The sequence below is a fragment of the Lithobates pipiens genome, unplaced genomic scaffold, assembly GCF_037356315.1.
Source record: "Lithobates pipiens isolate NorthernLeopardFrog02 unplaced genomic scaffold, aLitPip1_a1.2 Scaffold_19, whole genome shotgun sequence".
NCBI lineage: Eukaryota > Metazoa > Chordata > Amphibia > Anura > Ranidae > Lithobates > Lithobates pipiens.
In genome coordinates this window covers 583,771,434-583,784,942 of record NW_027507764.1, presented here as the reverse complement: position 1 = coordinate 583,784,942, position 13,509 = coordinate 583,771,434, and the positions used below count along the sequence as shown (strand labels likewise).

General features: G+C 46.4%; 1 protein-coding gene across 1 annotated transcript in view; it reads right to left on the bottom strand.

Annotated features, from left to right (window-relative positions):
- Window positions 1-13,509, bottom strand: part of ARHGAP39 (Rho GTPase activating protein 39) — a 311,135-nt gene that overhangs the window by 19,791 nt on the left and 277,835 nt on the right.

Sequence of the window (13,509 nt, the reverse complement as noted above, 5' to 3'; positions counted from 1 at the left end):
CCATTGCCGGGAATTCACTCACCATTGCCGGGAATTCACTCACCATTGCCGGGAATGCTGCCACCATTGCCATCAGTGCAGCCATGGAGGAGGCAGGACGAGTGCCAAAGACATCTTACAGGAGAATCTCCTGTTTACACAACGGCCTCTTTAAGAGAAAGTCCCGCCTCCTTTGATGGATAGCACAGTCGTCCAATGGCAGAGACGGGACTTCCTATTACAGCTGCCGTGTAAACAGGAAATTCTCCTCCTGTGTGCACGGCACTCGTCCCGCCTCCTCCCTCTGAGGCAGCCGGACTAAACATCTTTTGTGGCTCCGGCGCTGGGAGATCGCCGGGGGCCACAAAAGATATATATGTTTAAACAACCAGGCGGGCCGTTCAAAACCGGACCGCGGGCCGCAATTGGCCCGCGGGCCGGACTTTGGACATGCCTGATTTAGATGGAGGGATAAATGGGGAGCCCAAATGTTACTTTCCATAGACTGAAAAAATGTGTTACATTTCCATTTCATTATTTACTCAAATGACTTTAGTTATATTTGTTTCATTTGTGTATGGAATTTGTTTCTTTTATTCTAATTCTAATTGATTTAAACTTAAATTCAAATTTTGAAGATGGCTATATTCTTTCTATACTATTATATTATTTTTTTCTAATCTATTCTTTTTTTTTTTCTATTCTATTCTTTTCTATTATATTCTATTCCTTTCTATTGTATTCCAATGTATTCTATTCAAAATTCCAATTTCTGAAGATGGTTATATTGTTATATTCTTTCTATTCTATTGTTTTTTTCTATTCTAGTCTATTCTATTATTTTATTCTATTTTTTTCTAGTTGATTTCAAATCGGTTCTATTCGAAAATCGAATTTCAGAAAATGGTTATATTCAATTTTATTCTATTTTATTATTTTTTTCTATTCTATTCCATTTTTTTATTTTCTATTCTGTTCTATTCTTTTCTAACCTATTCGAATTCTGGGGAAATGGTTATTTTCTTTTTTCTATTCCATTTTATTATTTTCTATTCTATTCAAATGTATTCATTTTTCTATTTTATTCTATTCTATTTTTTGCTATTTGATTTCGAATTGGTTCTATTCAAAATTCAAATTTAAGAAGATGGTTGCTATATTCTTTCTATTTTATTATATTCTATAGTTTTTTTTTATTCTATTACATGTTTTTATTTTCTATTCTGTTCTATTCTTTTCTATCCTATTCGAATTCTGGGGAAATGGTTATATTCTATGTATTCTTTTTTTCTATTCCATTCTATTATTTTATTTTATATTCTATTCAAATTTATTCAATTTTCTATTTTATTCTATTTTTTTATTTGTTTTTAAATTGATTCTATTCGAAATTCGAATTTTAGAAGATGGTTATATTCTATTTTTTTCTATTCTATTAATTTTTTTTATTTTCTATTCTGGGGAAATGGTTATATTCTTTTTTCTATTCCATTTTATTATTTTCTATTTTATTCAAATGTATTAAATTTTCTATTTATTTGATTTCAAATTGATTCTATTCAAAATTCGAATTTCAGAAGATGGTTGTTATATTCTTTCTATTTTATTACATTCTATTGCTTTTTTCTATGCTATTCATTTTTTTTTATTTTCTATTCTGTTCTATTATTTTCCTATCCTATTCAAATTCAGGGGAAATGGTTATATTCTTTTTTTTCTATTCCATTCTATTACTTTATTTTCTATTCTATTCAAATGTATTACATTTTCTATTTTAATCTATTTTTTTATATTCTATTCTATTCGAAATTTGAATTTCAGCAAAAGGTTATATTCTTTCTATTTTTTTATATTCTATTGTTTTTTCTATTATATTAAATTTTTTTATTTTCTATTCTGTTCTATTCTTTTCTATCCTATTCGCATTCTGGGGAAATGGTTATATTCTATTCTTTTTTCTATTCCATTCTATTATTTTATTTTCTATTCAATTTTCTATTGTATTCTATTATATTTTTTTCTATTTGATTTAAAATTTTTTCTATTCGAAATTCAAATTTCGCAAGGTAGTTATGTTGTTATTATTTTATTCTATTCTATTGTTTTTTTTCTATTCTACTCTTTTATTTTGTATTCAATCCCTTTATTTTCTATTCAATTTTTCTATTCTTTAATTTTGTGTTCTGTTTTACTCTATTATATTATATTCTTTTGTTTTCTATTCTTTTCTATCCCATTCCTTTATTTTCTATTCTATTTTATTCTCTTTGGAATTTGAAAGCGATTTGAATCTTCATCTGAAATAGTTTTGCTGTTTCTGATTCGTTTAGATTCGTTACTATTGCCATTCAGAAATTCGGGTACATTCAGATTTCCGGACGGCAAAATTTTGATTCGGAAATGAAAGAAACCGCACATGTGTAGACCCAATAATCTCATCACTGGGGTCTAATGACTTGATGGGTGGGTGTCAATATGGAGGAGTGGGGGAGGGGGTTTCCTAGGCAGGCTGTATTTGCACACGCGATGCTGAGCCCCAATGATTGTAATGACTGCAATCCCATGAATGAGAGAGGGGAACCAAGTCAGAGGTGGGGAGGAAAGAGCTATATGATGTTGGATGTCCTCCAGTCAGGAAATCAGAACAAGCCATTTTTGTAGAGGAGAGGAACCTTTATAATTGTTCTTGTGAGGACAAAAAATTTTTTTCTTATGCATATAAATATAAAAGACATTGCACACTGATATTTGGTATTACATTGAGGTTTGCATTATGTTTGTATGCACTAAAACCACGTCTGGCCCCGTGTACTGCAGTGTCCCCACTCCTTCCAGCAGAGTACATACCAGGATTGGCCTCCAGGTGGCAGTGTCCCACCACACATCCCTCCTGCCCATTTCTGACTACAGCTGATCAATCAGTGCAGCATTCCGCTCACACCGATCTGCTGGGCAATATTTTGTCTTTTTATCAGTGGCGGCTGGTGCTCAAAATGTTTGGGGGGGGGGGGGGGGGCGCAAACAAATAAAAAAATTCTAAAATAAAAAAAATCAATTGCAGCCTCACTGTATCATCAAATACCGCCACTGTGCCGAACAATTGCAGCCACTGTAACTGTGCCCATCAAACGCGGCCACTGTGCCCATCAAATGCAGCCACTGTGCACATCAATTGCAGTCACTGTGCTCATCAATTGCAGTCACTGTGCCCATCAAATGCTCCCACTGTGCCATCAAATGCAGCCACTGTGCCCATCAAACGCAGCCACTGTGCTCATCAATTGCAGTCACTGTGCTCATCAATTGCAGTCACTGTGCCCATCAAACGCTGCCACTGTGCCATCAAATGCTCCCAATGCTCCCACTGTGCCATCAAATGCTCCCACTGCGCTATCCAATGCTGCCACTGTGCCCATCAAATGCTCCCATCGTGCCATCAAATGCTCCCAATGCTGCCACTGTGCCATCAAATGCTCCCACTGCTCCCACTGTGCCATCAAATGCTCCCACTGCGCTATCCAATGCTGCCACTGTGCCCATCAAATGCTCCCACCGTGCCATCAAATGCTCCCAATGCTGCCACTGTGCCATCAAATGCTCCCAATGCTCCCACTGTGCCATCAAATGCTCCCAATGCTCCCACTGTGCCATCAAATGCTCCCACTGCGCTATCCAATGCTGCCACTGTGCCCATCAAATGCTCCCACCGTGCCATCAAATGCTCCCAATGCTGCCACTGTGCCATCAAATGCTCCCAATGCTCCCACTGTGCTATCCAATGCTCCCATGCTCCCACCGTGCCCATCAAATGCTCCCAATGCTGCCACTGTGCCATCCAATGCTCCCATGCTGCCACTGTGCCATCCAATGCTCCCATGCTGCCACTGTGCCATCCAATGCTCCCATGCTGCCACTGTGCCATCCAATGCTCCCATGCTGCCACTGTGCCATCCAATGCTCCCATGCTCCCACCGTGCCCATCAAATGCTCCCAATGCTGCCACTGTGCCATCCAATGCTCCCATGCTGCCACTGTGCCATCCAATGCTCCCATGCTGCCACTGTGCCATCCAATGCTGCCACTGTGATCCCCCCTGCCCCCACCCGGCACCTACCCTGTCTCGGTGGGGCAGTGGGTGACGGCGAGTGGTGTTTTCCATGCATCTTCTCCCGTCCTCCTCTCCTTCCGTCCTCTCCTATGACTGGACGCCTGATAGGCATCCAATCACAGCGCCTGACATTTCAGCCAATCAGGCGACCAGTAACAGACCCGGCCATCTGATTGGCTGAGAGGCGGGTCAATCTCACCCGCTTCTCACTTTTTTGGGCGCCTATTAGAGCCTACGGCTCTAATCAGCTGCTTCCAAAAAAGAACAAAAAAACAATGTAATTCAGGTGCCCGGTGACCGAAAAGGGGCCGGACACCTGAATAGGGGGTGTCAGCAGCAACCATAGATAGATTCATGCAATTCATGAATCTATCTATGGTGATTGGAGAGTGACAGGAGGGGGGGGGGGGGGGGGGCGGCGCTCCTGCGCCCTTTATGGACGCACCACCACCGCTTTTTATAGAAGATAAAAAGAATTTTCCTGCTGAGCTAATATAAGTACATCTCAGCTTCTTTATAAGGATCATGATTGCATGGTGACTCTTTTACAACCTCAATTCCAAGGAAGTTGGGGGTGCTGTGTAAATTCTACATAAAAACAGAATACGATTTGCAAGTCTCATAAACCCACATTGTATTCACAATAGATAATAGGAAATATATCAAAACTGAGAAAATGGACCATTTTAATAAACAAAACAAAAAAATGCAGGTCATCAGCAACACATCTCAAAAAAGTTGGGACAGGGCAACAAGAAGCTGGTACAGTAAGTGGTACTAACAAGCAAGAGCTGGAAGAACATTTTGCCATGAATGAGGTTTATTGGCAACAGGTCAGTGATATGATTGGGTATAAAAAGAGCATCTTAGAGAATCAGAGTGTCTCAGAAGTAAAGATAGGCAGAGGTTCACCAATCAGTGAAGAGCTGCTTCTAAAAATCATCCAACAATTTCAGAGTAATATTCCTCAACGTAAGACTGTAAATCGACCGTCATCTACAATGCAACTTCCAACAGTGATCCCCAGCCCCTACAGTCTCTCACAATTCCCAGCACCTGCAGGGTCCTACAGTCTTCCTCAATGCCCCTATAAAGCCCCAGTCTCCTGCAGAGTTTTCATTTCCCCCATTGTGACCTCAACCTCCACCAGTGAACCCCAGCCCCTGCAGAGCCTCCATTTCCCCCATTGTGCCCTTAACCTCCACCAGTGAACCCCTGCAGAGCCTTCATTTCCCCCATTGTGCCCTCAACCTCCACCAGTGAACCCCAGCCCCTGCAGAACCTTCATTTCCCCCATTGTGACCTCAACCTCCACCAGTGAACCCCAGCCCCTGCAGAACCTTCATTTCCCCCATTGTGACCTCAACCTCCACCAGTGAACCCCAGCCCCTGCAGAGCCTCCATTTCCCCCATTGTGCCCTCAACCTCCACCAGTGAACCCCAGCCCCTGCAGAGCCTCCATTTCCCCCATTGTGCCCTCAACCTCCACCAGTGAACCCCAGCCCCTGCAGAGCCTCCATTTCCCCCATTGTGCCCTCAACCTCCAACAGTGACCCCCAGCCCCTGCAGAGCCTCCATTTCCCCCATTGTGCCCTAAACCTCCAACAGTGACCCCCAGCCCCTGCAGGATCCTACAGTCACCCACAATTCCTCTACAAAGCCCCAGCCTCATGCAGAGTCTCCATTTCTCCCATTGTGCCCTCAAACTCCAAAAGTGAACCCCAGCCCCTGCAGGTTCCTAGTTTCCCGCAATGCCCCTACACAGCCCCAGCCTCCTGGAGAACCTCCATTCCCCCCATTGTGCCCTCAACCTCCAACAGTGACCCCCAGCCCCTGCAGAGTCCTACAGTCCCCCACAATGCCTCTACAAAGCACCAGCTTCCTGCAGAGCCTCCAGTTTCCCCATTGTGAATTCAACCTCCAACAGTGTCCCCCCAGCCCCTTGCAGGGCCCTACAGTCTCCTACAATGCAACTTCCAACAGTGATCCCCAGCCCCTACAGTCTCTCACAATTCCCAGCACCTGCAGGGTCCTACAGTCTTCCTCAATGCCCCTATAAAGCCCCAGTCTCCTGCAGAGCCTTCATTTCCCCCATTGTGACCTCAACCTCCACCAGTGAACCCCAGCCTCTGCAGAGCCTCTATTTCCCCCATTGTGCCCTCAACCTCCAACAGTGTCCCTCAGCCCCTTGCAGGGCCCTAAAGTCTCCCACAATGCAACTTCCAACAGTGATCCCCAGCCCCTACAGTCTCTCACAATTCCCAGCACCTGCAGGGTCCTACAGTCTTCCTCAATGTCCCTATAAAGCCCCAGTCTCCTGCAGAGCTTTCATTTCCCCCATTCTGACCTCAACCTCCACCAGTGAACCCCAGCCCCTGCAGAGCCTCCATTTCCCCCATTGTGCCCTCAACCTCCACCAGTGAACCCCAGCCCCTGCAGAGCCTCTATTTCCCCCATTGTGCACTCAACCTCCACCAGTGAACCCCAGCCCCTGCAGAGCCTCCATTTCCCCCATTGTGCCCTCAACCTCCACCAGTGAACCCCAGCCCCTGCAGAGCCTCCATTTCCCCCATTGTGCCCTCAACCTCCACCAGTGAACCCCAGCCCCTGCAGAGCCTCCATTTCCCCCATTGTGCCCTCAACCTCCACCAGTGAACCCCAGCCCCTGCAGAGCCTCCATTTCCCCCATTGTGCCCTCAACCTCCACCAGTGAACCCCAGCCCCTGCAGAGCCTCCATTTCCCCCATTGTGCCCTCAACCTCCACCAGTGAACCCCAGCCCCTGCAGGGTCCTACGGGCTGTCACATTGCTCCTAAAAAGCCCCAGCCTCCCACAGAGATTACAGTTTCCCCTGCTCCCACCAAAAAAACTCCCCCCACAGTGACACCCAACCCCATCCAGAGCCTTCCAGCATTTCAATGCATATTTAAATTCCTATAATTTTATTGTGTGGATAAACAGTTATTTTTAATATTGGTTGCTCTGAAGGTACTGAAAGAATTGACCGGCCCCTGGTCTCAGCAAGATGGAGAACTCTCTGGAAGATCCTCTAATCTAGAAAGGTCACAATTCAATTAAAATTTGAGAAAGCTGCAGACACAATCCTCTGGTCTGTGCTCCACTCTCACTGAACGCCATCTGTTCGCATTAGTCCGTCTCTGCAGAAGCACATTCTCCACGCCTGGCACTGGTACAAAGCGCGGATGTCCGTCCTCTAATTGGGAGCCACCTGCAGGTCACAAAGCTGTCTTCCTGTCCTCTGTCACCGATTGTCCGGCAATGGCCTTGTCCAGTGTCCTCACACAGAGTCTTATAGAAACGTAGAAGAGGGCTGGCAGAAAAAGACCAAGTGATTTGTCGGGTCTGCCTGTTTTTTTATTTTTTTAACCTTGTTTGAGTATAGTAGATCTATGTTCGGCCCAAACATAGGAGGACCTCCTTCCTCCTGCTGGTGATCCCTCTACTAATATAAAGATCTATATAGAGGAATCAGGACCTCCTTCCTCCTGCTGGTGACCCCTCTAGTGATGCCAAGATCTATATAGAGGAATCAGGACCCCCTTCCTCCTGCTGGTGACCCCTCTAGTGATATAAAGATCTATATAGAGGAATCAGGACCTCCTTCCTCCTGCTGGTGACCCCTCTAGTGATATAAAGATCTATATAGAGGGATCAGGACCTCCTTCCTCCTGCTTGTGATCCCTCTAATGATATAAAGATCTATATAGAGGAATCAGGACCTCCTTCCTCCTGCTTGTGATCCCTCTAATGATATAAAGATCTATATAGAGGAATCGGGACCTCCTTCCTCCTGCTGGTGACCCCTCTAGTGATATAAAGATCTATACAGTATAGAGGGATCAGGACCTCCTTCCTCCTGCTTGTGACCCCTCTAGTGATATAAAGCTCTATAAGGAGGAATCAGGACCTCCTTCCTCCTGCTGGTGACCCTCTAATGATATAAAGATCTATATAGAGGAATCAGGACCTCCTTCCTCCTGCTGGTGATCCCTCTAGTGATATAAAGATCTATATAGAGGAATCAGGACCTCCTTCCTCCTGCTGGTGACCCTCTAGTGATATAAAGATCTATATAGAGGAATCAGGACCTCCTTCCTCCTGCTGGTGATCCCTCTAGTGATATAAATATCTATATAGAGGAATCAGGACCTCCTTCCTCCTGCTGGTGACCCCTCTAGTGATATAAAGATCTATATAGAGGAATCAGGACCTCCTTCCTCCTGCTGGTGACCCCTCTAGTGATATAAAGGTCTATATAGAGGGATCAGGACGTCCTTCCTCCTGCTGGTGATCCCTCTAGTGATATAAAGGTCTATATAGAGGAATCAGGACCTCCTTCCTCCTGCTGGTGATCCCTCTAGTGATATAAAGGTCTATATAGAGGGATCGGGACCTCCTTCCTGCTGGTGATCCCTCTAGTGATATAAAGATCTATATAGAGGAATCGGGACCTACTTCCTCCTGCTGGTGACCCCTCTAGTGATATAAAGATCTTGTGATCTTGTAAGGTTCTGTTCGCACCTAGGCATTCCTGATTGTGAGCGGAATCGCCCTGATTCTGCCCGCAACTCCTGAAACAGCTAAAAATGCGGGACGCGCTTGCGATCCCATATAAGGCTCAACTCACACCTAGGCATTCCTGATCGCGGGCGGAATCGAATCACTGCATAAAGCTGGGACGTGCTTGTGATCCTGTTACTTTCAACGGCACTCCAAACGCAGTCTGACTTTTCCGCAATTGTCGTCTGACAAATCGCGGCAAAATTGCGCAAACAAAATCACAGGACGCATGTCGCCCAAAAGAAGTCCTGGAATGAAAAAATCACGCCACGATTGGGGTGCCATTGAAAGTAAAGGGATCGTAAGCGTGTCCTGTGTTTTGTGGTGATTTGGGAATCCCAGACAGAATCGCGTTGAGGTCCCCAGCTCCTCCTTTGTACTACAAACATGGATTTTGTGACAGCATGTGACCCATTCTGCATTTTTTTCCATCTGATCCTGAACACAGACCGACGTTGCAACCATTGAATGAGGATAGAGAAGTGGAGTGAAAGGTGTACATGGCACCTAATTGCCACGTAATACGTCTCATTATCTCCATACATTCATCACGCCATCTTCTCATCCAATGCCATAATGGGATTCTGCACAGTTTAAATAAGGTGACTGAGAACCGCAGCAAAGAAGGGCCCTTCACTCTGGCTGCCATGGTAACAAGGTGCCACGGGGGGGCCGAACTGACAGAGTGCAGCAAAGCGGCGGAGTTGGTGGGGACGTCATGGGGAGATCACAGAGGCTCGGTGTACAGACACAGCGGACGTTGGTCATGGATCTGTCTCAGTCCTCTATCATTATTATATTAGGGATCCATTTATAGAGATCAGTAAAATGATGGCTAAAGTTCATGGTGTTTTATAGTCTAGCTTGATGTAAAAAAACTGGCAAAATTGGGGGGGTGAAGAATGTGGCGTTTACACAGAGGACACGTGATCAGGTGCACCGACTTGCCAATCCGCAAATCATATCACTGCAACACATCACATCAGAGGTCCCCCCCATCACATCAGAGGTCCCCCATCACATCAGAGGTCTCAACATTACATCAGAGGTCCCCCCATCACATCAGAGGTCCCCCCCCATCACATCAGAGGTCTCCCCATCACATCAGAGGTCCCCCATCACATCAGAGGTCCCCCATCACATCAGAGGTCTCAACATTACATCAGAGGTCCCCCCCATCAAATCAGAGGTCTCCCCATGACATCACAGATCTCAACATCACATCAGAGGTCCCCCCATCACATCAGAGGTCTCAACATCACATCAGAGGTCCCCCATCACATCAGAGGTCCCCCCATCACATCAGAGGTCTCAACATCACAACAGAGGTCTCCCCATTACATCAGAGGTCTCCCCATCACATCAGAGGTCTCCCCATCACATCAGAGGTCTCAACATCACATCAGAGGTCCCCCCATCACATCAGAGGTCTCAACATCACAACAGAGGTCCCCCCCATCACATCAGAGGTCTCCCCATCACATCAGAGGTCCCCCCCATCACATCAGAGGTCTCCCCCCATCACATCAGAGGTCTCCCCCATCACATCAGAGGTCTCAACATCACATCAGAGGTCCCCCATCACATCAGAAGTCCCCCATCACATCAGAGGTCCCCCCATCAAATTAGAGGTCCCCATCACATCATAGGTCTCCCCCATCACATCATAGGTCTCCCCCACTACATCAGAGGTCCCCCCATCACATCAGAGGTCCCCCCATCACATCAGAGGTCTCCCCATCACATCAGAGGTCTCCCCATCACATCAGAGGTCTCAACATCACATCAGAGGTCTCCCCATCACATCAGAGGTCCCCCATCACATCAGAAGTCCCCCATCACATCAGAGGTCCCCCCATCAAATTAGAGGTCCCCCATCACATCATAGGTCTCCCCCATCACATCATAGGTCTCCCCCATCACATCAGAGGTCTCCCCATCACATCAGAGGTCTCCCATCAAATTAGAGGTCCCCCCATCACATCATAGGTCTCCCCCATCACATCATAGGTCTCCCCCACTACATCAGAGGTCTCCCCATCACATCAGAGGTCTCCTTATCACATCAGAGGTCTCCCCCATCACATCAGAGGTCTCAACATCACATCAGAGGTCCCCCCATCACATCAGAGGTCCCCCCATCACATCAGAGGTCCCCCCATCACATCAGAGGTCCGCCATCACATCAGAGGTCTCCCCATCACATCAGAGGTCTCCCCATCACATCAGAGGTCCCCCATCACATCAGAGGTCCCCCCATCACATCAGAGGTCTCCCCATCACATCAGAGGTCTCCCCATCACATCAGAGGTCCCCCCATCACATCAGAGGTCTCCCCATCACATCAGAGGTCTCCTTATCACATCAGAGGTCCCCCCATCTCATCAGAGGTCTCCCCATCACATCAGAGGTCTCCTTATCACATCAGAGGTCCCCCCATCTCATCAGAGGTCTCCCCATCACATCAGAGGTCTCCTTATCACATCAGAGGTCCCCCCATCTCATCAGAGGTCTCCCCATCACATCAGAGGTCTCCCCATCACATCAGAGGTCCCCCCATCACATCAGAGGTCTCCCCATCACATCAGAGGTCTCCCCATCACATCAGAGGTCCCCCCATCACATCAGAGGTCTCCCCATCACATCAGACGTCCCCCCATCACATCAGAGGTCTCCCGATCACATCAGAGGTCTCCCCATCACATCAGAGGTCCCCCCCTCACATCAGAGGTCTCCCCATCACATCAGAGGTCTCCCATCAAATTAGAGGTCCCCCCATCACATCATAGGTCTCCCCCATCACATCATAGGTCTCCCCCATCACATCAGAGGTCTCCTTATCACATCAGAGGTCTCCCCCATCACATCAGAGGTCTCAACATCACATCAGAGGTCCCCCCATCACATCAGAGGTCTCCCCATCACATCAGAGGTCTCCCCATCACATCAGAGGTCTCAACATCACATCAGAGGTCTCCCCATCACATCAGAGGTCTCAACATCACATCAGAAGTCCCCCATCACATCAGAGGTCCCCCCATCAAATTAGAGGTCCCCCATCACATCATAGGTCTCCCCCATCACATCATAGGTCTCCCCCATCAGATCAGAGGTCTCCCCATCACATCAGAGGTCTCCCATCAAATTAGAGGTCCCCCCATCACATCATAGGTCTCCCCCACTACATCAGAGGTCTCCCCATCACATCAGAGGTCTCCTTATCACATCAGAGGTCTCCCCATCACATCAGAGGTCTCCCCCATCACATCAGTGGTCTCAACATCACATCAGAGGTCCCCTCATCACATCAGAGGTCCCCCCATCACATCAGAGGTCCCCCCATCACATCAGAGGTCTCCCCATCACATCAGAGGTCCCCCATCACATCAGAGGTCTCCCCATCACATCAGAGGTCTCCCATCAAATCAGAGGTCTCCCATCAAATCAGAGGCTCCCATCACATCAGAGATCCCCCATCACATCAGAGTTATTCGCACTGCATCAAAGTCCCCACTGCATGTCAAAGTCACTTAATAAGTCACCGGGAACAGATGTCTTGCCCCCAAGGGTCCTTAAAGAACTCAGTCATGTAATTGCCACACCATTGTTCCTCATTTTTACTGACAGTCTACTGGCTGGAATGGTAACAGCTGATTGTAGAAAAGCCAATGTAACACCAATATTTAAAAAAAGGCCAAGATACATCCCTGGGAATTACAGACCAGTTAGCCTAACATCAATAGTATGTAAGCTCTTGGAGGGGATGATAAGGGACTATATACAAGATTTTAGTAATGAAAACTGTATCATTGGCAGTAATCAGCATGGATTCATGAAGAATCATTCTTGCCAAACCAATCTACTAACCTTCTATGAGGAGGTGCTTTGCCATCTAGATAAAGGAAGGCCCGTAGACGTGGTGTATCTGGATTTTGCAAAAGCATTTGACACAGTTCCCCATAAACGTTTACTGTACAAAATAGGGTTCGTTGGCATAGACCATAGGGTGAGTACATGGATTGAAAACTGGCTACAAGGGCGAGTTCAGAGGGTGGTGATAAATGGGGAGTTCTCTGAATGGTCAGGGGTGGGTAGTGGGGCCCCCCAGGGTTCTGTGCTGGGACCAATCTTATTTAATTTATTCATAAATGACCTGGAGGATGGGGGATGGGGTGAACAGTTCAATCTCTGTATTTGCAGACGATACTAAGCTGAGCAGGGCAATAACTTCTCCGCAGGATGTGGAAACCTTGCAAAAAGATCTGAACAAATGATTGGGGTGAGGGCAACTACATGACAAATGAGGTTCAATGTAGAAAAATGTAAAATAATGCATTTGGGTGGCAAAAATATGAATACAATCTATAGACTGGGGGGAGAACCTCTGGGGGAATCTAGGATGGAAAAGGACCTGGGGGTCCTAGTATATGATAGGCTCAGCAATGGCATGCAATGCCAAGCTGCTGCTAACAAAGCAAACAGAATATTGGCATTAAAAAGGGGATCAACTCCAGAGATAAAACGATAATTCTCCCCTCTACAAGACTCTGGTCCGGCCGCACCTGGAGTATACTGTCCAGTTCTGGGCACCAGTCCTCAGGAAGGATGTACTGGAAATGGAGCGACTACAAAGAAGGGCAACAAAGCTAATAAAGGGTCTGGAGGATATTAGTTATGAGGAAAGGTTGTGAGCTCTGAACTTATTCTCTCTGGAGAAGAGACGCCTGAGAGGGGATATGATTTCAATTTACAAATACTGTACTGGAGACCCAACTTTCCCACGTAAGGGAATTTAATAAGACACGCGGCCATTAGCTAAAATTAGAAGAAAAGCAGTTTAA